This window comes from Bombina bombina, chromosome 6 (assembly GCF_027579735.1).
Source record: "Bombina bombina isolate aBomBom1 chromosome 6, aBomBom1.pri, whole genome shotgun sequence".
Taxonomy (NCBI): Eukaryota; Metazoa; Chordata; class Amphibia; order Anura; family Bombinatoridae; genus Bombina; species Bombina bombina.
Window position 1 is genome coordinate 273,673,912 of NC_069504.1, and position 23,996 is coordinate 273,697,907.

At 37.9% G+C, this 23,996-nt stretch overlaps 1 protein-coding gene across 3 annotated transcripts in view; it reads right to left on the reverse strand.

Moving 5' to 3' along the window:
* Positions 1-23,996, reverse strand: part of LOC128662856 (adipocyte plasma membrane-associated protein) — a 284,431-nt gene that overhangs the window by 251,813 nt on the left and 8,622 nt on the right. The gene's annotated exons all lie outside the window — the stretch shown is intronic.

The window sequence follows — 23,996 nt, forward strand, 5'->3', positions numbered from 1 at the left end:
ATCTTAAACCCTTCTCCTTTGGTCCACAGAAGGCCCGAAGAGCAAGTGGTGCCTGTAGTGCTGAGTCTTGCATCCAGGTGCGCAGCGTGAGAAGCAGGCGGAAGTGCCAAAGTGCTCTGCTTTAGCGGGAAAATTATTATCTCCTTCCGCGCCAACTGAATTAGCAGGTGCAATTTAAATTGGCCATACACTCAAAAAGTGCAAAGTCTATAAATAGTATGCATAAGTTAAAAAAAATGACCCCCTTACCTACACAGTGGGACCACAATAAAGATTGGTGTCAAAATAACCCTTCCTTTTCCTCTTGTACACAAACCGCTGAACTGCCATTGCCAGCAAAATATAGAAACACATAGGATTCAAAACCAACTAAGTTGGTGTGTGAAGCCAAGAGTACTAAGTACCTTTATGGCGCCTGTGGGATATGAGAAAATCCTGGGTACTTACTCACAGTCAGATCCCACTTCACTGCTCTGTCAGTAAAAACCCAAAGTGTCATGCAAATTGTATCCTATGCTGTAACTTACAGATAGGATATTGTCAAGAGAGTACATACTCATGGCCAAACAGGAGGAGGCTAAGGAACTACCCAGCGACACCCATGGCTTGCTTATGACCAAAACTCCAGAAAGGAGGTTTACATTAAACCAACAGCACTCTCCTAAATCCCTCTCTTCTACAAACTGTCCATTGAGGGAAAATAAGTTGAAATGTTTCTTTAAAAATACCTGAACACCTCTATCCTTGCCCTCTCCTTCACGAGGCAAAGAACTACTTGGAGGGAAAGGGAAGTAGGAGGGATACTTGAAGCTCTGGTGTAGGGTGTCTTTGCCTCCTCCTGGTGGCCAGGTCATATAATTCTGACGAGTAAGGCATTGTGGGCTCTCACCACCATTAGAAAAAAATATTTTACTAAAATAGATATGTATCTGGTTGCAATCAATAGAAACAAACACATTTTTTGCAAAGGTTCTCAAATATTGTGAGGGATCAAATAAAGTTTTGTTTATGCTTATTATAGGATTTTTTTAAAAAAGTAAGTTTGATGCAAGGAAACTAGCTGTAGAAATATTATGCATTATTCCCTTTAATTATATGAAAGGTTTTTCATGTATTATAACAGAAAAGATAGGAACTGGGTTTCAGCTTCAGATGTTCTTAGATTATTTAAACTGGTAAATCTAGACTCCCTGTAAATGGAGTTTACAGAGAGTGAAGTCTAGATATACTTGTTGATATACTTATTAAATTAGCCCCAAATTATTTAGTTTCTTTTATCATGGGCTGTTTAGAAAGTGTGAATTTTGTAGGATTCCAATTGTATGGGGCTTAGATGAAATGAACATAATGATACTCTACTTACCTATATTAACCCAAGCTTTGCCTAAGGACCCAAAACAGTCTGTGTTATACTTTGCTAAGTATAGAATACAGATTCGCCAATTAGTCTACAAGAATACATAATAGCTCTGTTTATTTTTCTGTGTTGTCAAGTTATGTAAAATGGATCTCTTAAAAGCAATAAGAATGTGTCAGTTATCCCTACATATGCTTGTTGCCAACACTAATATGGGCTATTAAGATTGAGTATATTTAAATCTGTAGAGGGCAAAGGAATGGATATCAGAGTTAGATGCCATCACTGCATTTATTGTATTCAAATAAATCTCTAACTCCTAATTGGGAGAAGCCAGTGGGGCAACATTTATGGATCTTGTTCTAGGTCAGCTCTGGGTGTGCCAAGTTCTAGAGGAGCTGGCTTATAGCATAAGATGCTGTACAAAACTGGCAGTTATATAACAACATAAAAAATTTGAAAGCAAAATCTAAATTGTTATGTAGCTCTGCCCAACCCACTGAGCAGAACTGTTAAAAAAAGTAGTGGCCAGCTCTCCAGTGTACGGGCAAAGTAAGTTCTCCTAGATGAAATGCAGTTGTTACTCCTGGTACGTTACTGTTTTATCTTCTACATATATATACGTTTTTATTTGCTCATGTTTTCTCTCTTCCCCCTGAAATATTATCTTGTTAGTGCAAGTACAGACATAAAGAAACACTAGTGGTCTTAACAGAACACAGGGTGTTTCCATGTTACATCTTGTTTGTTATACACAACAGCACACAATGAAGTCATATGAACGTTACATCACTGAATCTGCCACAGCTGGAAAAGATTACTCAACAAATATAAGAGAAGTTATTTAAAGAGAACATGATACCATTTAAAGAGAGGCACTTACAATAAAACATCAACATGCTAAATAATTATGGTCATATTATAGGATATGGGATCATCATTCTTTTAACACTGTCTTTTGTGACTAAAATAAACAGGAAAAGGATATAAAACAAACAGTCTATTTCTTTGTTGTGATAAAAAAATACAAATCAGTGTCTTATACTTAAAAGAATATGAAAGCCAATTTTTTTCTTTAATGATTCAAATAGAAGTTGCAATTTTAAGCAACTTTCTAAATTACTCCTATTATCAATTTTTCTTAGTACTCTTGGTATGCTTTGTTGAATGAGCAGCAATGCACTACAGGTTGCTGACTGAACACATGCATGAGCCAAAAACAATCGGTATATATATGCAGGCACCAATCAGCAGCTGGAACCTAAACCTTTCAGCAAAGGATAACAAGAGAATGAAGCAAATTAAGTAATGGAAATACATTGGAAAGTTATTTAAAAATGTATTCTCTATCTGAATCATGAAAGAAAACTTTTGGGTTTCATGTCCCTTTAATAGAAATAATTGCAATATGCATCATTTTTACTTTAATTTATTTTTTAACTTAATTTGTGAGGGATTCATTACTTTCTGTCACTGGTCTCTACAAGAAGGCAAAGGAAGACATCAATCATAGCTGCAGTCGCTTTACTGCCCATGCGCTGTAAAGGAATTTTGCTGCAAAATCATATGACAGTAGAACTTAAGTTTTGTAATTATAGCTTTGTTACTTATCTGCAACCATTACCTACACTGAGAATTTCTACATGCACATTTAGCAAAAAAAAAAAAACAAAGCTGTTTCATTTTATGTTTAACATTTTTTTTCTTCTAAAGGAGCATTGTTTCATATCCCTTTAGATGGACACTAATCTATAATATATTGTAATATAAAATGTTTAACTTTGTGTAGTATAAATCTTTGTAGTATACTCATATTATTTATTTTGCCTCCTTTGTGTATAACATTGCAACAAGAAAAACTGAGTTAGAGCATTTACAATTGCTCTAGTACATACATATAATGATGTGTATAACACCTTCACATAGGTTAAACACATAGAGTCAGCTCCAGAGCACTACTAGGACCAAAATGAATACTGGTGAGCCAATGACAAGAGGCATACATGTATGCAGCCACCAGTCAACTCTTAGTAGTGCATTGCTGCTCTTGAGCCTACCTAGGTATGCTTTTACAAAAAAGACAGCAAGAGCATCATTTAAAAATAAGACAAGTAAATTGAAAAGTCACTTAAAATTGCATGCTCTATCTGAACCATGACATTTCAGTTTTGACTTTTATGCCCATTTAAGTTCGAACACTGTGGGTTTTCTACTTTTAATAAATTGAAGTGCTCACTGCACCTTGCCCCATACCTGTCCCTAACTGGCCACATGGCAAGGTAAGACATGTAAAACAATGGAACTGTTGCTAATAAAATGAGTATTGCCAGCTGTGTATGCTCCACTAACAAATCTAGATTGGCTCCTCCAAATAATGCAAGTGGTGGATGGTGTTTAACTATTGAAAAGCAATTGCAGCAAACAAGGATTTAATGCATTCAAAAACTGGCACTCACCTAGCATATTAATTTAGTAAAATAATGCAAAATAAATCTTGTAAGTAAAAGGTGTTTGTGTCCCTTTAAGCTCGGAAAGCCTGGCCAACTCAATTCTGTAAAATAATGGCATTGTGAGTGGAATTAAGAAGTATAGAGGTCTGATTAATCAACAGCAGGAGGGATGGGATCAGCCAGGGGCCACATTACTTTATATTCACACTTCAGTGTTCTTTGCAGAAAATGTTGCAAGCCGGGTGGCATTATGGAGTAGTCGGGCGGGGGCAGTGTAAATGTTTTATTTTCTAATATTATTTCATTTTCTGCTATCCAAATCAAAATGAATTGCATAATTTAACATAAATGTACTTAATGATAAATTGAACATTTTTAATATTAGCTCATTTTAGCTTAATATGGACTACATTTTTAGCCGGGTGGTCAGTAAAATCAACTGGGGAGGAAACTGCACTTATACACAAAATAAAATTAGATTAAAATTACATTTTCAATTAAAAATTACACAGGAGATTGGTTAATATTGATGAATTAATTTATCAGTATATACTACAATTTAACTTTTTACACTGCTCAAAATTTACTTCAATTAGTGTAAAAACAAAATCAGTGTTTCTCTGTTCTATCCTTAAAGGGACAGTCTAGTCAATTTGCCTTACTTAATAAATTCTCAGGTGTAATAATTACTGCATTCCCTTTGCAATAAATACAAATGTACAAAAAGAGAGAGATATATACGTAAGTAAGCGTATCTCAATAAGACAGGGACTACAGCACTCTTTTAAGTAATTTAATAATTATAAACGTAAGGCTCAAAATAGAAGAAGTTGCTCACATCAACTGCAACATCTCCAGAATGGTAACAAACCCATCAAAATGTGTACATAATGCATGTTACAATATACATTAAGCTTACTAAGCATGTAAGCTAATCAAGTGACCGATCCATACCAACATTCTCTACATGGACCCGTCTTCTCCGCCGGACTTAAGGAACGGTGAGTAGCAACCTGGGGGTTAGTCTTAGGTTTCTTTAAGGTTTTTTTTTTTGGGGGGGGGTTGTTTTATTTAGATTAGGGATGGGCAGTAAAAGAGCTAAATGCTCTTTTAAGGGCAATGCCCAAACAAATGCCCTTTTCAGGGCAATGGGTAGTTTAGGTTTCTTTAGTGTTAGGTTTTTTATTTTGGGGGGTTTGGTGGGTGGGGAGGGGTTTACTGTTAGGGGGGGGACTTTGTGTGTTTTTTGTAAAAGAGCCGATTATCTTGGGGCAATGCCCTGCAAAAAGCCCTTTTACGGACTACTGGTAGTTTATTCTTAAGAGTTGGGGGGGGGGGGGGTATTTTTTTATTTTATTTATTTTCATAGGCATTAGGTTTCATTTTGTAAACTTTAGCAATTTGATTTTTTATTTTATGTAATGTTAGCCTTTTTTATTTTTTGTAACTTTAGAATGTATTAGTTTAGGGAATGTGGGTTAATTTAAGGGGGTGTTAGGTTAGGGGGTGTTAGGTTAGGGGGCTTAGGTATTTAAATAGTTATTTGCATTGTGGGTTTTGGCGGTTTAATGTGGTTAATAAGTTAATTAGGTTTATTGCGATGTGGGAGTTTTGCGGTTTAGGGGTTAATAGGTTTATTGCGATGTAGGGGTTTTGCGGTTTAGGGATAAATAGGTTTATTGCGATGTGGGGGTTTTGCGGTTTAGGGGTTAATAGAGTAATTAGGTGTATTGAGATGTAGGGGTTTTGCGGTTTAATTATATATCCTGTAGCTTTATTAGAAGTTACATATTTTCAATATATTTAGGACAGCAGTCCATTCAAATAAGGTTGTTCTTACACCTGTAGGTTACATACATATAAATTTATGTATAATACACCTGTAGATTAATATATATATATATATATATATATATATATATATATATATATATATATATATATATAGATAGATAGATAGATAGATAGATAGATAAAAGCAGCTTTGCTAAATAAAGTGTTGCTATATCTGTAACATTATAACAAAACAAAAAAAATGTTGTATATAAAGAAATATACTTAAAGAAGATGCAATTTAAAGAGAAGAAATTTTGTATTTATTTAGGAAAGTAGTTTGTCCAAATAGAGTGTGGCTATATCTGTAGTTTATTATATAGAAAATATTTTTGATATATTTAAGACAGTAGTCCATTACAATTATAGTATTGCTACACCTGTAGCTTAAATATTTATATAAAAGAAGAGTTACAAAATAGGTTGTTTCTACATCTGTAGTTTAAAAAATAATTAGACTGTCTCTGGGCAGGCTTATCGACTAGTTAATAATAAAACAAATAAAACTGAGGGCTGAAACATGTAGTTTGGAAAACTACGTTAAAAATAACATTATTCCAAGAGGCCTAAGACTAAAACTCGATCCAGGTACAGGACTGAGAGAAGATGAGGGAGGAGAGGAATTCTTGGAAGATTGGAATATCAGCCTCTCAGATTGTTCAATACTTCTTATGAACAAAATGATAAAAAGGAATATAGAAAGATAAAGTTAAAAGCCAGGTGGAAGAACTATCAAAAACGGTTAATAACTTTAGCAACAACCCCAATTTTTAAAAACTAAATCCTGAGATAAAAGAACAAATAGAGAAACTCCAGTCAGAAATAAAATCAAGGAAGGTTAGAAAGTAAATTTGAGATCAGGAAGACTATAAGAAGTCAAGAGTCTATACATACAGTACCATAAAAGGTTCTTATGACTCTGGAACTGAGGGTTCAGATGCTAAATCTGACTCCAGGACGTCAAAAAACGGAGATCGAGGGAGACAAAACCTCTCACAAGAAGGAGAGGTGGAAGGAAAAGAAAGGGAAGGAGACTGTACCGCCTCCAGAGGGAGACGGCACCCTTCCAGACAGAGGCAACAAAGGAACTACAATCAGGGACAAACTAGTCCTTGAAACAATCGATCCCAAAGGCAGAGGGGGAGAAGGAAATTTTAGGTGCACCTACTCGGGGTCTTCAAGTGATTAACCTGTCCTCCTTCAAACTTAACTGCAATCATATTAATGTTTTAAAAAAAGGATTGTCTTTTTGACCTAAAAAATGGACTAGATAAATTTAAATTTATTAAAGACATCCATTATTTTGCGAGACGCAGAAAGTTACCCAAGAAGTAACTCTTACTTAAGGGGATACAGGTACACTTGAGGATCTTGAGAACTTGCACCTGAAATCAAATCCACCGCAGGACGCAGAATTTGAGGAAATACATACACCAACATTTGAAACCAAAATTTTATCAGGTTTCAAAAAGAAATCTATTTTTATGCCTCAACTGTCAACTATATCAGTGGTACACCAATTTGTGAAATTAGTTGAAAAAGATATACAGCATTTGGTGATAACTGGCATTGTAAATGATAACATAAAGAGGACTGAAAGAAAGGCTCTGAATGAGCTAGTCCATGCAAGAAATATAATAATTAAACCGACTGACAAGGGTGGGTACCTAGTTATCTAGGATGAGAAAAAAATATGTTCTGGAAGTCAGACAACAACTTCTAGACAAAGAACAGTATTTGAGATTAATGCTTAATCCAATATGTCAACTTCAAAATGATTTGTTCAAATTACTGAATGAGGCAAAACTCAATGTAATCTCTCTAGATTAATCTAAGTACTTGTTCCCTGAACATCTGGTTATGCCGTTTTTTTTTTACTGTATTCCCAAAATTCACAAAAATCCGGAAATTCCTCTGGGACGTCCTATAATCTCTTCAATAGGAAGTCTTACGGAGCATTTAGGTAATTATGTGGACTCCTTCCTTAAACCCCTTTTAGTGGGGAACTTCCGGGAGGCGGCCATGTTCGGTCGCACTTTACCATTCTGCTCCAGTCTCTGCACCATCTTTGCCTAATATAACACCCTGACTGGCTCATCTAGATACTACACAGCCTGATTTTTGAAATGCAGATGATCCCGCATCAAATGAGCCTAAACTTGTTCAGATGGATGAGACTTTAAGCACCTGGAGCTCACTTTAAGGCTGAGGCCTTTCATGACCCCCCGGCTGAGGTTATTGGCGAGCCTCAGTCGTTAAGCAGCAGTGCTATTCCGTAAGTCACTGCAGAATCATATCAACCTGATTTAATATGCCCGCTTTATATCTCGAGGAGAGGATCGATATGGAGGGTGCTATTAACATTTTGGAGAAACTGAGTCACTTGCTCACGGGCTACCTCACTGACTTTGATGAGACGCTGCATATAGTGCCTAACCCTGGAGCTACTCACGGATCCCACTTATCCTCTCGATTGGAACATGTCTCTACAGCAGCTGAACGTGGTGGTGCTTTGGGGCCCCAGCACCTATCACCTACCCTGGTGGATCGGACATCCGACACTTTAATTTCTGAGAAGAGGGATAGATCAGACAAAGTCACGGAACCTAGGAGGGCCATCACGAGCAGCCCTACCTCTCAGCAACCCAGCAAATATAGCCCTACAGCGATCTCATCGAGCTCCGTACCAGCAGCTGGGGCTAAGGTCTGTCTGCACAGAGGAACATTTGTTCAACACCTATCCCCAGCGTTACTCACTTCTATGAAAACAGGAATAGGGTAGCTGTGATTCCCATCTCACCTTACTGTTATTTGCTCCCAGGATGGTTTCAGATGTGTTTGTCTTTTCTTGTTCGACCCCCCCACAAATACATGTATATGTGTTCACGGAATAAGCTGCTAAATACAGATGTTCATTAAGTAGGTTATTGAATATTGCCCACTTGACTTTATTACTTGCTACATTGTTATACCAATGCTATGGGCAATATTATTATTACACATTCTTTTTGGTACGTGTTAAATGGGATAGATTACTGTGCTGTTAGCGGCCGGAACAGCATGGCATTTGTGACTGACGTCATTTCCCTTATTAGGATTCCTTGTACCGTACTTTTATACACCACAGTTTTTATGTATGCTTACTTATACCAGACCGTGGACATTTCTTTCATCTCACTTTATGCGGGGGGATGCTCACTCCTACTTTAATTCACCCTAGATGAGATCCTCATTTAATTCGCTAGTGGCTCTGTTGTTATCCCTTTTATCTTGTTTATAAGTACCTTGAACCAGATTAGCCCTGAGCAGCATTTCTAACTCACCACAGTAACGTGCTTTCAATGTACCCTGCTCTGTTTCTATAATTCATTACCCTTTTTGTTATGGATTGAATATGTGCTCCCATCAGTAACATCGCTACTATTAGCTTGGAATAGAGCATAAACAGTATATCTTGTAATCAGATAGGACAGCTTACCCACTCTGTTTTATGTTTCACGTTAGGATGACATGTATGTTTTTCTCCTGGTAGATCTCGAGCAGTCCTCACCCTCCATGTGTTTCAGTCTTTGAATTTTCCCTACTTCACATACAGTATACTTTTATAATAAAGGAAAAGCGGACTCAAGAAGTAAAAGCAGCTCATGAGACTTTATTAAACTTATAAAAAAGAGGTTCTCATTTAGAGATCCAAAAGTGGTCTTTCGTATTAGAAATAGCTCCCTGTATATGGTTATGAATCTTTAGTTGAGGTCCAAGAGTGGCCTCTTTTATCACCTAGGGAGCATACAGAATATTAGGCATTATACTTTCATACCATGCTTTTGAATTTTCTTTTCAGAAATGCACTATGTTTCCATACAGAACTGTGTTATATGATACCTGTATTTCACTATTGTTGCGTTTTGTTTATTTTATTCCATGTATGCCTTATTCAGAACCTCAATAAAAAATTTAAAAAAAAAAACAAAAAAAAAAAAAAACACTTTTAGTAACTATGCCCTCATACGTGATTAACACCACAGATTTATTCCGCAAAATAGAAGGCATTGCTATTCCAGACAATGCACTTCTTGTGACCTTAGACGTAGAAGGCCTTTATTCTTCCATACCCCATTGAGTGGGTATAGAGGCATGCAGACATTTTCTGGACAGCAGAGGCCCTAAGTGTAAAAATCATACAGACTTTGTAATTAAGGCTCTTCAATTTATTCTTGAGAACAATATATTTAGCTTTGATAGCAAAATATACAAACAAAAAGGGGCACTGTGATGGGAGCCACTTGTGCTCCCACGTATTCCACGTATGCCTGCCTCCATCTTGGGTTTTGGGAAATGGAGTATGTGTATCCAAATGTATTATATGAAAAACATGCTCTGTTTTGGCTTAGGTATATCAATGACATCGATGACATACTAGTTATATGGGATGGTCCAATCTGCTCAAAGCTCGTCATGCATCGAGCCGTGTTAGACGTTGCCATGGCAACATGCAATGATGCAACAACGTCAACCAGGGAACGATTCAAGTTGCATGTTGACGGCAGGTTGTCATGGCAACCATCACAGTAAACCACTTCATAGTATATACCATAGCTAGGCGGCATACAAACATAAAGTGTATGTACCAGCATCTAAAATAAATAAGTGAATCGGTTACTATTAGCAGCTGCATATACTATAGAGGGATCGTAGGACACCGTAGGACGTTGTTGCGTCATTGCATGTTGCCATGGCAACGTCTAACACGGCCCGATGCATGACGAGCTTTGAGCAGATTGGATGGAGGCTTGTGTGGAACCACGCCCCCTACAGAACACGCTGAGTTGAGCGTCGTAGGGAATGGCGGACTGCTTTGCTGCTATATGATTGTTAAACACACTTCAAAAAGTAAGACTTTTCTTTTCTTCATTGCTGTATTAAGATATGTTCATGTCTTATGTGGTAAATCTTTGATGTATGCATAAGAGGGCGTATTGAACAATATGCCGATTTGGGTATAGATCCATATCCACTGACTATGTTGTCACTGTTATATAAATACAGGTCACAATTGGTTTATGAAACCATATACATATATAATTTTTATTTGATATTATTGTTGATAATACACTGATGTGGAATTGTTTTGTTGATATGTTATATACATCTCCTATTGTTTTGATTGGATGTATTGGATTGGCTGAAATGAGATGGGGGAGGGGTTTTGCTAGATATATAACACTGCTTGTATCACATTTTGGGTTGTCTGAAGAAGGGGTGAATGCCCCGAAACGTCACTGCCAAATAAAGTGTGCTGTGCTTAAATCCAGTGAGTGCTTATTAACTGCCTTGATTGAATATTATTTTAAGCACCCTTTTCTATGCTTAGGGTTGGCTAGTGAGAGTGCACTATTTGGATTCAGTGTATATATATATATATATATATATATATATATATATATATATATATATATATATACATACATATACACACACATACACACACACACACATATATATATATATATATATATATATATATATATATATATATATATATATAAACAATTGTCAATTCAATTCAATTAAGCTTTATTAGCATGACAGTCACTACAACTGTATTGCCAAAGCTAGAGGCACAATAATAACAATCAAAAGTTCCACTTATTGAGGCTGTTAGGGGGTACCAGTGATGAAAATACATTTTTAGGTGATATGCAGCAGTTCCATGCAAGTAAAAGTTCTGCTTGTTAGGGCAGTAAGCAGTGCACAAGTATTGAGCCCAAAAGCAGAAACTACTAGGGCCCAAGTGATCCTACTGTTAAAGTCCCTAAGCCTTGGGGGCGCACAGAAAGAAAATGGCGGCCGTTCCCGCCACTTTGGCCCACTCTCCTCTATTCTTCAAGGCGACTATCAATCCGGACTCCGGTAAGTAACACATACCTCCTGGCCAGTTACCCCATTTGGAAGCTTGGGAACAAGTAAATGTAGGCTCCTAGGCCTCAGAGTAGGCCGCAGTGATATGTGAGCTGTCAACCCCCGGCACTAACAGGCCTCCGCAACAGGGGGGAGAGAAGAAAAAAGGACTACAGCTGTTTGCTTGACCTCCGGAGGGGAGCCCCGATCCTCCGGAGTGTCGTATCTCTTTTTATTAGATCTCTCAGTAGTTCTCGTGGCTATCGTAGCAGATAGCAGATGCCTTCAAATATATGCGCCGCCACCCAAATGCGCACTGGCTTGACGGGTCTTCTCTACCTCAGATCTCCTTGATAGGAACTTTTGTAATGCAGCTGAGGCCAGTGAAATCTCCAGAGCGGAGCCCCGACCCTCCGGAGAACTGTGTGGGAGTTGAGGGAGTCCCTGCGTGTCCGGATGAGTGAGTAGGGTAGCAACAGCTTTTTTTCCGCTTCAGGAGTGCACTTAAAGGGACATGCCACCCACATTTTTTCTTTTAGGATTCAGAAAGAGAATGCAATGTTAAACATCTTTCTAATTTACTTATATTATCTAATTTGTTTTATTTTCTTGATATGCTTTGATGAAAAGCATATCTAGATATGCTCACTAGCTGCTGATTGGTTGCTGCACATAGAAGCATCATGTGATTGGCTCACCATGTGCATTGCTTTTTCTTCAGATAAGGATATTTAAAAAATGAAGCAAAATAAATTATAGAAGTAAATTGGAATGTTGTTTAAATTTCTATTCTCTATCTGAATCATGAAAGAAAGATTTTGGGTTTAGTGGCCCTTTAAGCAAGAAGGGACCAATTCACGGTGGCACACCTGACGATCTCACAGTGGTTGAAAATCACTGGGTTAGATGTTACTTGGAATGTGAGAGCATATGTTGGTGTGCCGCCCTATACCCTCTTAGTTTTGACTTCTAATATATTTTAATATGTTTGTATTATTATAAGCTTTCCCATACTAACCGAAAATGGTGTTTTGGGTCCTACAGTTGTTAGTTATAGCTTGCTCAACTGTTGTTAAAAGTTTACATAAAGTAACCTATAAAATGTATTTTAAAAGATTATAAGAGAAATTTCTTTAATCTCACTGAGTATATCAAGCCTGTTAAAAGATGTTTGTGCACAGTAGACATAATGTTGCAACAAGCCTATATATAAATATGTATTAACATAATAGTAATAAGAATGTTTGCTTCATTTCTAATAATATGTCTTGCACAAACTGGAGTTGATAATTGGCTAAAATCACGTAAACAATTCTCTATGCAAATCTTCACTCTCCAAAGGGCGGAGTAAACAGAGCATTTAAATTGTGTAGATGCCGATACTAAGACAGCCCTAAGGAAGCCCTGTCCCAGTTTATGACGAGGGGGTGAAACATACGTTGGCATTGGTCGACCTCGTCACATGACTCTCATTGCATCGTGTGAGAGTGTTTGGCGTGTTACAGCGCCAGCTTTGAAACTGCAGGATAACATTCGACTTTGCTTACCTAACAGCTGATGGATTGATGAGCAGGACACCAGATGAGAAGGTGTATTGGCTCTATGAAAGCAAGCTATTGAGCTTTTTTTTGTGGACGCATACAAAACAGCGGATACGGTACAGTTCTGAGCATTGGGAACACAATACTTACCTAAGAATAAATGTTAGAGACGTTACACCAAGCTCCGGTAGAACATAAAATCAGGTGGCTTTTCATTGGCCCCAGCTACCATACAGGAACTCTATCCGCTTTATAAGTTACGCTATACATTGCTGTTGTACTGTTATGTTGTGCACATGTATGTTGTCGCTCATGATCTTGCATAACTTGTACATAGTAACTTGTTAAGAGAGAAAATACCGTAGCTCTTAGATCCCCAGTATACACACTACCCAAGTATAGCTAGGGGTCCTCGGGTTAGTAGGGGTGTAGCACATGCGGCTCAGTCTCTCATTATTTCCTCGCTGTTATTTTGTAACATACTGCACTATTCCTGTTTTTTGTGTGATCTGAAGCTTAGATCCCCATTGAGTTCTGTCCTAGTTATACCACCTTTGATTGTCTGGGGGGTTTAGGGTTCAGAAGGGGTATAGCTGATGATACTTAGTCCTGATTTAGCTGTTACTTCAGCTGTATGTATTATTCCTTACTCTGATGCGATGATTGTCAGTGACCGGTCACTTGATTAGCTTACATGCTTAGCAAGCTTGATGTATATTGTAACTTATACATTATGTACACATTTTGGTTGGCTTGTTACCATTCTGGAGATGTTACAGTGTTACAACATGTGATGTGTGCAACTTATTCTATTTTTATCCTTACGTTTAGAATTATTAAATTACTTAAAAGCGCTATCCAGGGTCTGAACCAAAAATGGGCCAGCTCGTAAGCTTACATTCCTGCTTTTTCAAATAAAGATACCAAGAGAACAAAGAAACATTTATAATAGGAGTAAATTAGAAAGATGCTTAAAATTGCATGCTCTATCTGAATCATGAAAAAAGAAATTAGGGTCAGTATCCCTTTAAAGGATTATTTAAGATTCAAGCCAAAGGTAATTGCATATGGAAATATAATTATAACAAGATACTATTAAATGATGGTGTTGTATAAAGAGTCTTTAAAGAGAAGTAAAAATGAAAAATGCTTTGAAATGGATCACATATTTTCCTTATAACTTTTATTGTACCTGCCACTCATACCCAGATAAGTGGCATGCACCAGCATCTGACACTAGCAAATGCTCTTAGGGCTCGCTATTATAAAGCCAATTCCGGGGTAACACAGCTATTTCCCAGGGTTGAAAAATACACTGGTACATTTCCCAGGGTTGTCATGCAGTGAAGGTTCTACAGGGGGGGGGGGGGTGTTTAACCATTAAGGCAGCACCCTAGTTGGACTGAAGAGAAAGGTAAAATATGCTCCATTCTACAGGTCCTCCCCTTTCAAGATATCCAAAATCAGTATGATTATAAATGTGCCTACTCCCAATGTAGGCACTATATAGTGAAATTGATAGCTGATGAAACATTTATAGACTTTATATATTAGGGCCGCAATCAGATATAAATCATTGCTCGCAAAAGCCAGCGATGCCAAATTTTGAGCCGGTTTGGTATCCTATATACGGTGTAACCTAGAAGTTACGCTCGTATATTTCTGCCTTCGGCCGTAGTTTTTTGGCCCATAGACTGATATACCAAACCCGCGCAGTTTGGTATCCAATATACAGCGTAAGGACTTACGTGGCGAAAATGGAGAAATCTTATTCCATTTTCACCTCGCCACAAATTGCAGGCGTAGTAAGCCTTACGCTGAGTATTGGAGCCCCGTAACTCCCTAAACTACCTGCAAAATAAAACCTAACACCTAACGCATGCACAATGTCTATCTACCTGTCAACCGCAATCCCCCGCCGTAATCCCTAATAAAGTGCTTAACCCTTAAACCGCCGCTCCTGGACCACGCCGCCACCTACATTAAATGTCTATCCCCCTAATGTGATCCCCCTACACCGCCGCCACCTATTTAAACTATATTAACCCCTAATGTGAGCCCCCTACCCCGCCGCCACCTATTTAAACTATATTAACCCTTAATGTGAGCCCCCCACACCGCCGCCACCTATTTAAACTATATTAACCCCTAATGTGAGCCCCCTACCCCGCCGCCACCTATATTATATGTAATACCCTCTAATCTGACTCCCTTACACCGCCGCCACCTATACTATAATTATTAACCCCTAATCTAATCCCCCTATACCGCCGCCACCTATATTAAATTTATTAACCCCTAAAATAGTAAAATTTCCCTACCTCTAAACCTAAGTCTAACCCTACAAATAGCCCTGAAAAGGGCCTTTTGCGTGGCATTGCCCCAAAGTAACCAGCTCTATTACCAGCCCTTAAAAGGGCCTTTTGCGGGGCATTGCCCCAAAGTAACCAGCTCTATTACCAGCCCTTAAAAGGGCCTTTTGCGGGGCATTGTCACAAAGTAATCAGCTCTTTTACATGTAATCTAATCCCCCTACACCGCCGCCACCTATATTAAATATATTAACCCCTAATCTAATCCCCCTACACCGCCGCCACCTATATTAACCCTAATTATATTAGGGTTAATATAGTTATTATATTATATATATTATTAATATAGTTAATAATTAATATAGTTATTATATTATATATTAACTATATTAACCCTATCTAACTGTAACACCACTAACTTAATTATTATTAAAATAAATCTAAATAATATTAATAATATTAACTAAATTATTCCTATTTAAATCTAAATACTTACAATGTAATTAATAATTACATTGTAGCTATTTTAGGGTTTATATTTATTTTACAGGTAACTTGGTATTTATTTTAACTAGGTACAATAGCTATTAAATAGTTAATAACTATTTAATAGCTACCTAGTTAAAATAATTACCAAATTACCTGTAAAATAAATCCTAACCTAAGTTACAAATACACCTACACTATCAATAAATTAATTAAATAAACTACAAATATCTAAATTAAAATACAATTAAATGCACTAAACTAAAATTACAACAAAAAAAACACTAAATTACAAAAAATAAAAAAAGATTACAAGAATTTTAAGCTAATTACACCTAATCTAAGCCCCCTAATAAAATAACAAAGCCCCCGAAAATAAAAAAAAATCCCTACCCTAATCTAAATTACAAAAATTAATCAGCTCTATTACCAGCCCTTAAAAGGGCCTTTTGCGGGACATTGCCCCAAAGTAATCAGCTCTTTTACCTGTAAAAAAAAAGAATAACCCCCCATTACAACCCACCACCCACATACCCCTACTCTAACCCACCCAATCCCCCCTTAAAAAAACCTAAGTCTAACCCCCAAGTGCTCCTTACCTGTCCTGAAGACCGGCGGAGAAGGTCCTGTTCCAGGCGGAGAATTCTTCTTCCAGACGGCGACCTCTTCTTCCAGGATCCAGCCGGCGAGAAGCGGAGGAATTGAAGACCGATGACCGCGGAGCTGAAGACCGTCCATCTGGAACTGAAGACCGGCGATGCTGTAACTGAAGACTGGCGACGCTGGAACTGAAGACCGGAGCTGGAGCGTGGAGGATCCTCTTCATACGATCGCCGCCGATTAGAATAGCCAATAGAATTACAGTAGCTCTTATTCTTTTGGCTATTCAAATCAGCCAATAGAATTAAAGTAGCTCACATCCGATTGGCTGATTTGAATTTGAAGGCTCAAATCAGCCAATAGGAATTCAAGGGACGCCATTTTTAATCGTGTACCTTGAATTCCTATTCAGTGTACGGCGGCGATCGTATGAAGAGGATCCTCCACGCTCCGGCTCCGGTCTTCAGTTCCAGCGTCGCCGATCTTCAGTTCCAGCATCGCCGGTCTTCAGCTCCCCGGTCATCGGTCTTCGACTCCTCCGCTCCGCGCCGGCTGGATCCTGGAAGAAGAGGTCGCCGTCTGGAAGAAGACCTTCTCCGCTGGTCTTCAGGACAGGTAAGGAGCACTTGGGGGTTAGACTTAGGTTTTTTTAAGGGGGGATTGGGTGGGTTAGAGTAGGGGTATGTGGGTGGTGGGTTGTAATGGGGGAGGGGTTATTCTTTTTTTTTACAGGTAAAAGAGCTGATTACTTTGGGGCAATGCCCCGCAAAAGGCCCTTTTAAGGGCTGGTAATAGAGCTGATTACTTTTTGTAAGTTAGATTAGGGTAGGGAATTTTTTATATTTTGGGGGGCTTTGTTATTTTTTTAGGGGGCTTAGATTAGGTGTAATTATCTTAAAATTCTTGTAATCTTTTTTTATATTTTGTAATTTAGTGTTTGTTTTTGTAATTTAGTTTAGTGTATTTAATTGTATTTTAGTTTAGATATTTGTAGTTTATTTAATTAATTTATTGATAGTGTAGGTGTATTTGTAGCTTAGGTTAGGATTTATTTTACAGGTAATTTGGTAATTATTTTAACTAGGTAGCTATTAAATAGTTATTAACTATTTAATAGCTATTGTACCTAGTTAAAATAAATACCAAGTTACCTGTAAAATAAATATAAACCCTAAAATAGCTACAATGTAATTATTAATCATATTGTAGCTATCTTAGGGTTTATTTTATAGGTAAGTATTTAGATTTAAATTGGAATAATTTAGTTAATATTATTAATATTATTTAGATTTATTTTAATAATAATTAAGTTAGGGGTGTTAGAGTTAGATAGGGTTAATATAGTTAATATATAATATAATAACTATATTAATTATTAACTATATTAATAATATATATATATATATATATATATAATATAATATAATAACTATATTAACCCTAATATAATTAGGATTAATATAGTTAATATAGGTGGCGGCGGTGTAGGGGGGTCAGATTAGGGGTTAATATATTTAATATAGGTGGCGGCGGTGTAGGGGGATCATATTAGGGTGTAATATAGTTTAAATAGGTGGCGGCGGTGTAGGGGGATCATATTAGGGGGTAATATAGTTTAAATAGGTGGCGGTGGTGTAGGGGGATCATATTAGGGGTTAATATAGTTTAAATAGGTGGCGGCGGTGTAGGGGGATCATATTAGGGGGTAATATAGTTTAAATAGGTGGCGGCGGTGTAGAAGGATCATACTAGGGGTAATATAGTTTAAATAGGTGGCGGCAGTGTAGGGGGATCATATTAGGGGGTAATATAGTTAATGTAGGTGGCGGCGGGGTAGGGGGCTCACATTAGGGGGTAAAACATTTAATGTAGCCGGCGGCGGTGTAGGGGGGTCAGATTAGGGGGTAAAACATATGTAGCCGGGAGCGGCGCTTTAGGGGTTAATATATTTATTATTAGGAGTTAGAGGGGGGATTGCAGATAGAGGGGTATACGTTTCGGGCTATGTTTGGGAGGCGTGTTAGACAGTAACGGGTGATTTTATAACTTAGTCAGTTTTTTTATGCGGCGGCAGTTTCTAAAGTGCCGTAAGTCACTGGTGACTCCAGATATTTGTACTTACGCAGATTTCTAGACATCGCTAGTTTGTCAGACTTACGGCACTTTAGCTCGGAACAGCCGATAGAATGCGAGCTCAATCTGATTGGCTGATCGGATCAGCCAATCGGATTGAACTTGAATCTGATTCCATCAGCCAATCAGAATTTTCCTACCTTAAATCCGATTGGCTGATAGAATCCTATCAGCCAATCGGAATTCGAGAGACGCCATCTTGGATGACGTCCCTTAAAGGAACCTTCATTCGTCGTCTAGTCGTCGGAAGAAGAGGATGGATCCGCGCTGGAGGTCTTCAAGATGGAGCCGGTCGTCATCGGATGGAAGAACATAGAAGATGCGGCTTGGATGAAGATGTTTGCCGGTCCGGATCGACTCTTCTGCCGGGATAGGATGAAGACTTCGGACCCTCTTCTGGACCGATCGGGACCCGGTGTGGTGAAGACAAGGTAGGGAGATCTTCAGGGGCTTAGTGTTAGGTTTATTCAAGGGGGGTTTGGGTTAGATTAGGGGTATGTGGGTGGTGGGTTGTAATGTTGGGGGGGGTATTGTATGGTTTTTTTTTACAGGCAAAAGAGCTTAATTCTTTGGGGCATGCCCCGTAAAGGGCCCTTTTAAGGGCTGGTAAGGTAAAAGAGCTTTTCTATTTTAATTTTAGAATAGGGTAGGGCATTTTTTTATTTTGGCGGGCTTTGTTATTTTATTAGGGGGCTTAGAGTAGGTGTAATTAGCTTAAAATTGTTGTAATATTTTTCTAATGTTTGTAAATATTTTTTTATTTTTTGTAACTTAGTTCTTTTTTATTTTTTGTACTTTAGTTAGTTTATTTAATTGTATTTATTTGTAGGTATTGTATTTAATTAATTTATTGCTAGTGTAATGTTAGGTTCAATTGTAACTTAGGTTAGGATTTATTTTACAGGCAATTTTGTAATTATTTTAACTAGGTAGCTATTATTATTAGTTATTAACTATTTAATAGCTATTGTACCTGGTTAAAATAAATACAAAGTTGCCAGTAAAATAAATATAAATCCTAAAATAGCTACAATATAATTATTTGTTATATTGTAGCTATATTAGGGTTTATTTAACAGGTAAGTATTTAGCTTTAAATAGGAATAATTTATTTAATAAGAGTTAATTTATTTCGTTAGATTTAAATTATATTTAACTTGGGGGGTGTTAGGGTTAGGGTTAGACTTAGCTTTAGGGGTTAAAAAATTTATTAGAGTAGCGGTGAGGTCCGGTCGGCAGATTAGGGGTTAATACTTGAAGTTAGGTGTCGGCGATGTTAGGGAGGGCAGATTAGGGGTTAATACTATTTATTATAGGGTTAGTGAGGCGGATTAGGGGTTAATACATTTATTATAGTAGCGGTGAGGTCCGGTCGGCAGATTAGGGGTTAATAATTGTAGGTAGGTGGAGGCGACGTTGGGGGCGGCAGATTAGGGGTTAATAAATATAATATAGAGGTCGGCGGTGTTAGGGGCAGCAGATTAGGGGTACATAGGGATAACGTAGGTTGCGGCGGTGTACAGAGCGGCAGATTAGGGGTTAATAAAAATATGCAGGGATCAGTGATAGCGGGGTTAGGGGTTAATAAGTGTAAGGTTAGGGGTGTTTAGACTCGGGGTACATGTTAGGGTGTTAGGTGCAGACATAGGAAGTGTTTCCCCATAGGAAACAATGGGGCTGCGTTAGGAGCTTAACGCTGCTTTTTTGCAGGTGTTTTGTTTTTTTTCAGCTCAAACTGCCCCATTGTTTCCTATGGGGGAATCGTGCACGAGCACGTTTTTGAAGCTGGCCGCGTCCGTAAGCACCGCTGGTATTGAGAGTTGCAGTGGCGGTAAATTATGCTCTACGCTCCCTTTTTGGAGCCTAACGCACTGAAAACGCAGTCATTCTGTGAACTCTAAATACCAGCGGTATTTAAAAGGTGCGGCCAAAAAAAAGCATGCATAGCTAACGCACCCCTTCTAACGCAAAACTCCAAATCTAGGCCACAGTCTTGCTGATTGCAAGGATCTAACGCTGTTGGGACTGTCTAAAAAGTAAGTGTGTGGGACAGACTCTTCACCTCCTTAAAGGGACAGTCTACAATAGATTTTGTATTGTTTTAAAAGATAGATAACCCCTTTATTACTCATTCCCCAGTTTTGCATAACCAACACAGCTATATTAATATACTTTTTACCTCTGTGATTACCTTGTAACTAAGCATTTTTTGACACCCGCCTGATCACGACTTATATTTATTATCTATTGACTTGCATTTAGTACTGTGTTGTGCTAACTCTTAAATAACTTCCCTGGTATAAACACAATTTTATCTATATGGCCCACATAAACTAGCAGTCTCCTGTTGTGAAAAGCAAATACAAAAGCATGTGATAAGAGGCTGTCTGTAATGGCTTAGAAACAGGCAGAAATGTAGAGGTTTAAATGTTATAAAGTATATTAATCTAACAATGTTAGTTGTGCAAAGCTGGGGAATGGGTAGCAAGTCATTATCTATCTTTTTAAACTATAACAATTTTAATGTAGACTGTCCCTTTAAGTCAGCTACTAAACAGTGTTTTCACCCTATCCATACAAACAGCTCTACTGCATGAACAAGTCAGTGAATTCAATATCCCTTTTATTCAAATTATTAAAACAACTTGTACAGCGACTAGAACTTGTATAATACGTCACTGAAAAGAGGGAGCGCCTACGTGGAATGAAGTTTTAAATAAGATTAAATACTTCTAATATGTCAGAACTAGCTGCAAGATAAGGTAGAAGCCTTTCACAAAGTGGTTTTAGTGGATTATTCATGAGACTACATAATCGCCAATTGTTTATACCATAAACCAACTGAAGTTACATGCGTTGTCCCCTATTCTTACTGTACTTATAAGATATACATTTACCAGTTTTATTAATGGAATTTACCAACGACTGAGGGAAGATCAGAACGATGAAAGTTAGAATTCTAAAAAATTTCATGGGAGGGTGCCGGTGTTCAGCAAAGCGGCATCCATTTTCTTTTATCTATTTCTTTTCACTTTCTTTCTTTTTCTAATTCTGGTTTTATTACCTGATATTCTCTGTGTATTTGACACATATGAGATTTCCAGATTACCTATGGAATTGTTACGTGATCATGCAGTCACCCTACAGTCTAAAACATGATCTAGTAATATTTTCATTTTTCTGTTGTTATGTGTTTCAATTGGTAACATAAGATTTTTTTTGGAGTAAGCTGAAACAAAAGTTCCATACATGTGAGATAAATCTGTATGTTCTTTGTAATGTATATTATGTACTATTGATAAAACGATAAAATACATTTTAAAATGTATTATAAATATACCAATAAGCAATGCAATACTAAATTCATAGACAGAGATATTTGTCTTCATGCAGACATGTAGCCATATGTTTCTATGAGTGTAAAGAATCACTGAACTTAGTCATAAAGTAACCCTAAACCGAAACTGAAATCTATTTCAATCCATTGTAATTCATGTGAAATTACTTCTTTTTGCAGATAAGTCAAAACCCTTCTAATCAATTGGACTGTACATGCTCAGTTCACATTAATAATCTTCAAGACTATTTTTGCAAGAAAAAATGTATACTATATTCGCGATTGTAACGCATCTGTCGCCGTTATCAGTTGTGTGCGCAGCCTGCAGCGCGAGACAGCTTCAGGAAGCTCCAGCACTCTCAGCTGGAGTTCCTGAAGCTTCAGGCATCTGCCGCATATGAAGCCGGAGCACTGTGTGTGTCACAGTCCGTAACGATCTTCTGCTGGTGCCGGTGGGAGGAGTAGGTGATTGGCGGGTGTGAGGCTCAGCAGCGGAGGGGGGAGTGAGAGGGCCCTACACTAAAAAGAGATAAATGGAACAGGGAGGGATGGGGTAGCTACACTACAGAAAATGGGTTTGGTGGTGGGGGGGACTATATGTTGATCGCGGGAGGGGGGGAGCTGATGGGACCACGACACTACAGAAAAAAGGGGGTTATAGGTACTGGCAGACAGCTGCCAGTACCTAAGATGGCGGAAATAGTAAGGGGGGTTTAAGAGCTGTTTGGGGGGGAGATCTGGGACAGCGGGATAGGGATAGAGACAGAAGGATAGGGAGAAATATAGGGACAGAGTGACAAAGACAGAGGGATAGGGACAGAGACATAGGGATAGTGACAGGGGTATATTGACAGAGGGATAGGGACAGGGATATATGGATAGAGGCATAGGGATAGAAGGATAGGGAGAGGGATAGGGACAGCGTGACAAAGACAGAGGGATAGGGACAGAGGGACAGGGATAGAGCGATAGTGACAGGGGTATATTGACAGAGGGATAGGGATAGAAGGATAGGGACAGAGTGACAAAGAGAGGGATAGGGACAGAGTGAGAGGGACAGAGGGACAAAGGGGCAAAGGGACAAAGGGATAGAGGGCTAGGGACATAGGGATAGTGACAGGGATATAGAGATAGGGGCAGGGATAGGGATAGATATATTTATTTCATTAAACATTTTGGCCTGTGTACACAGAATTTACCACTAGTATATATATATATATATATATAGCGTTTTTATAATGATAATGAAGCCAACGTAAAATGTATGTTTGCACAACTAACCTTAAAGGGAGAGTAAACTCAAAATTAAACTTTGATTCAGACAGAGAATGCAATTTTACATATTTTTCCAATTTACTTCTATTATAAAATTTGCTTTGTTCTCTCTGTATTCTTTGCTGAAGACTAAACCTAGATAGGAGTTATGGAGTGCCCACATGCCTATAACAGTCTATGGCAGCAGTGTTTACAAATATGTTAAACATTGGTATAAACAATGTTGCAAACACTGCTGCCAGATGGCTTAAGATATGTGCATATTCCTGAGCTCAACTAGGATGACTCTTTAACAAAGGACACCAAGAGAACTAAGCAACATTGATAAAAGAAGTACATTGAAAAGTTGTTTAACATGTCATGCTCTATCCAATCAAATTAAAGGGACTGTAAATATTTTTGTAGAAAAATGTTTCATTATGCATATTAAAACAATTTTGCAATACAATTTCATTGTTTTACCCTATTCCTGTAAGTTAAAGGGACAGTAAAGTCAAACTTAAAGGAACAGTATACACCAATTTTCATATAACTGCATGTAATAGACACTACGACAAAGAATAATATGCACAGATACCTGTTATAATACAATCATGTGGAGTAGTTGATACCTGGATTGGCTACCCAGCAGAGGTGGTAATGTGATCTCAGCATAGCCAGGGTTAAACTGAACTGCTTGTTCTTTGTGTGTTCAGGAATGCTGTGAACTAAGACCTTCCCCTCCTTCCCAGCCCTGGAGACTGATACTGGGAGCTAAGACTTGTTGCATTGGCT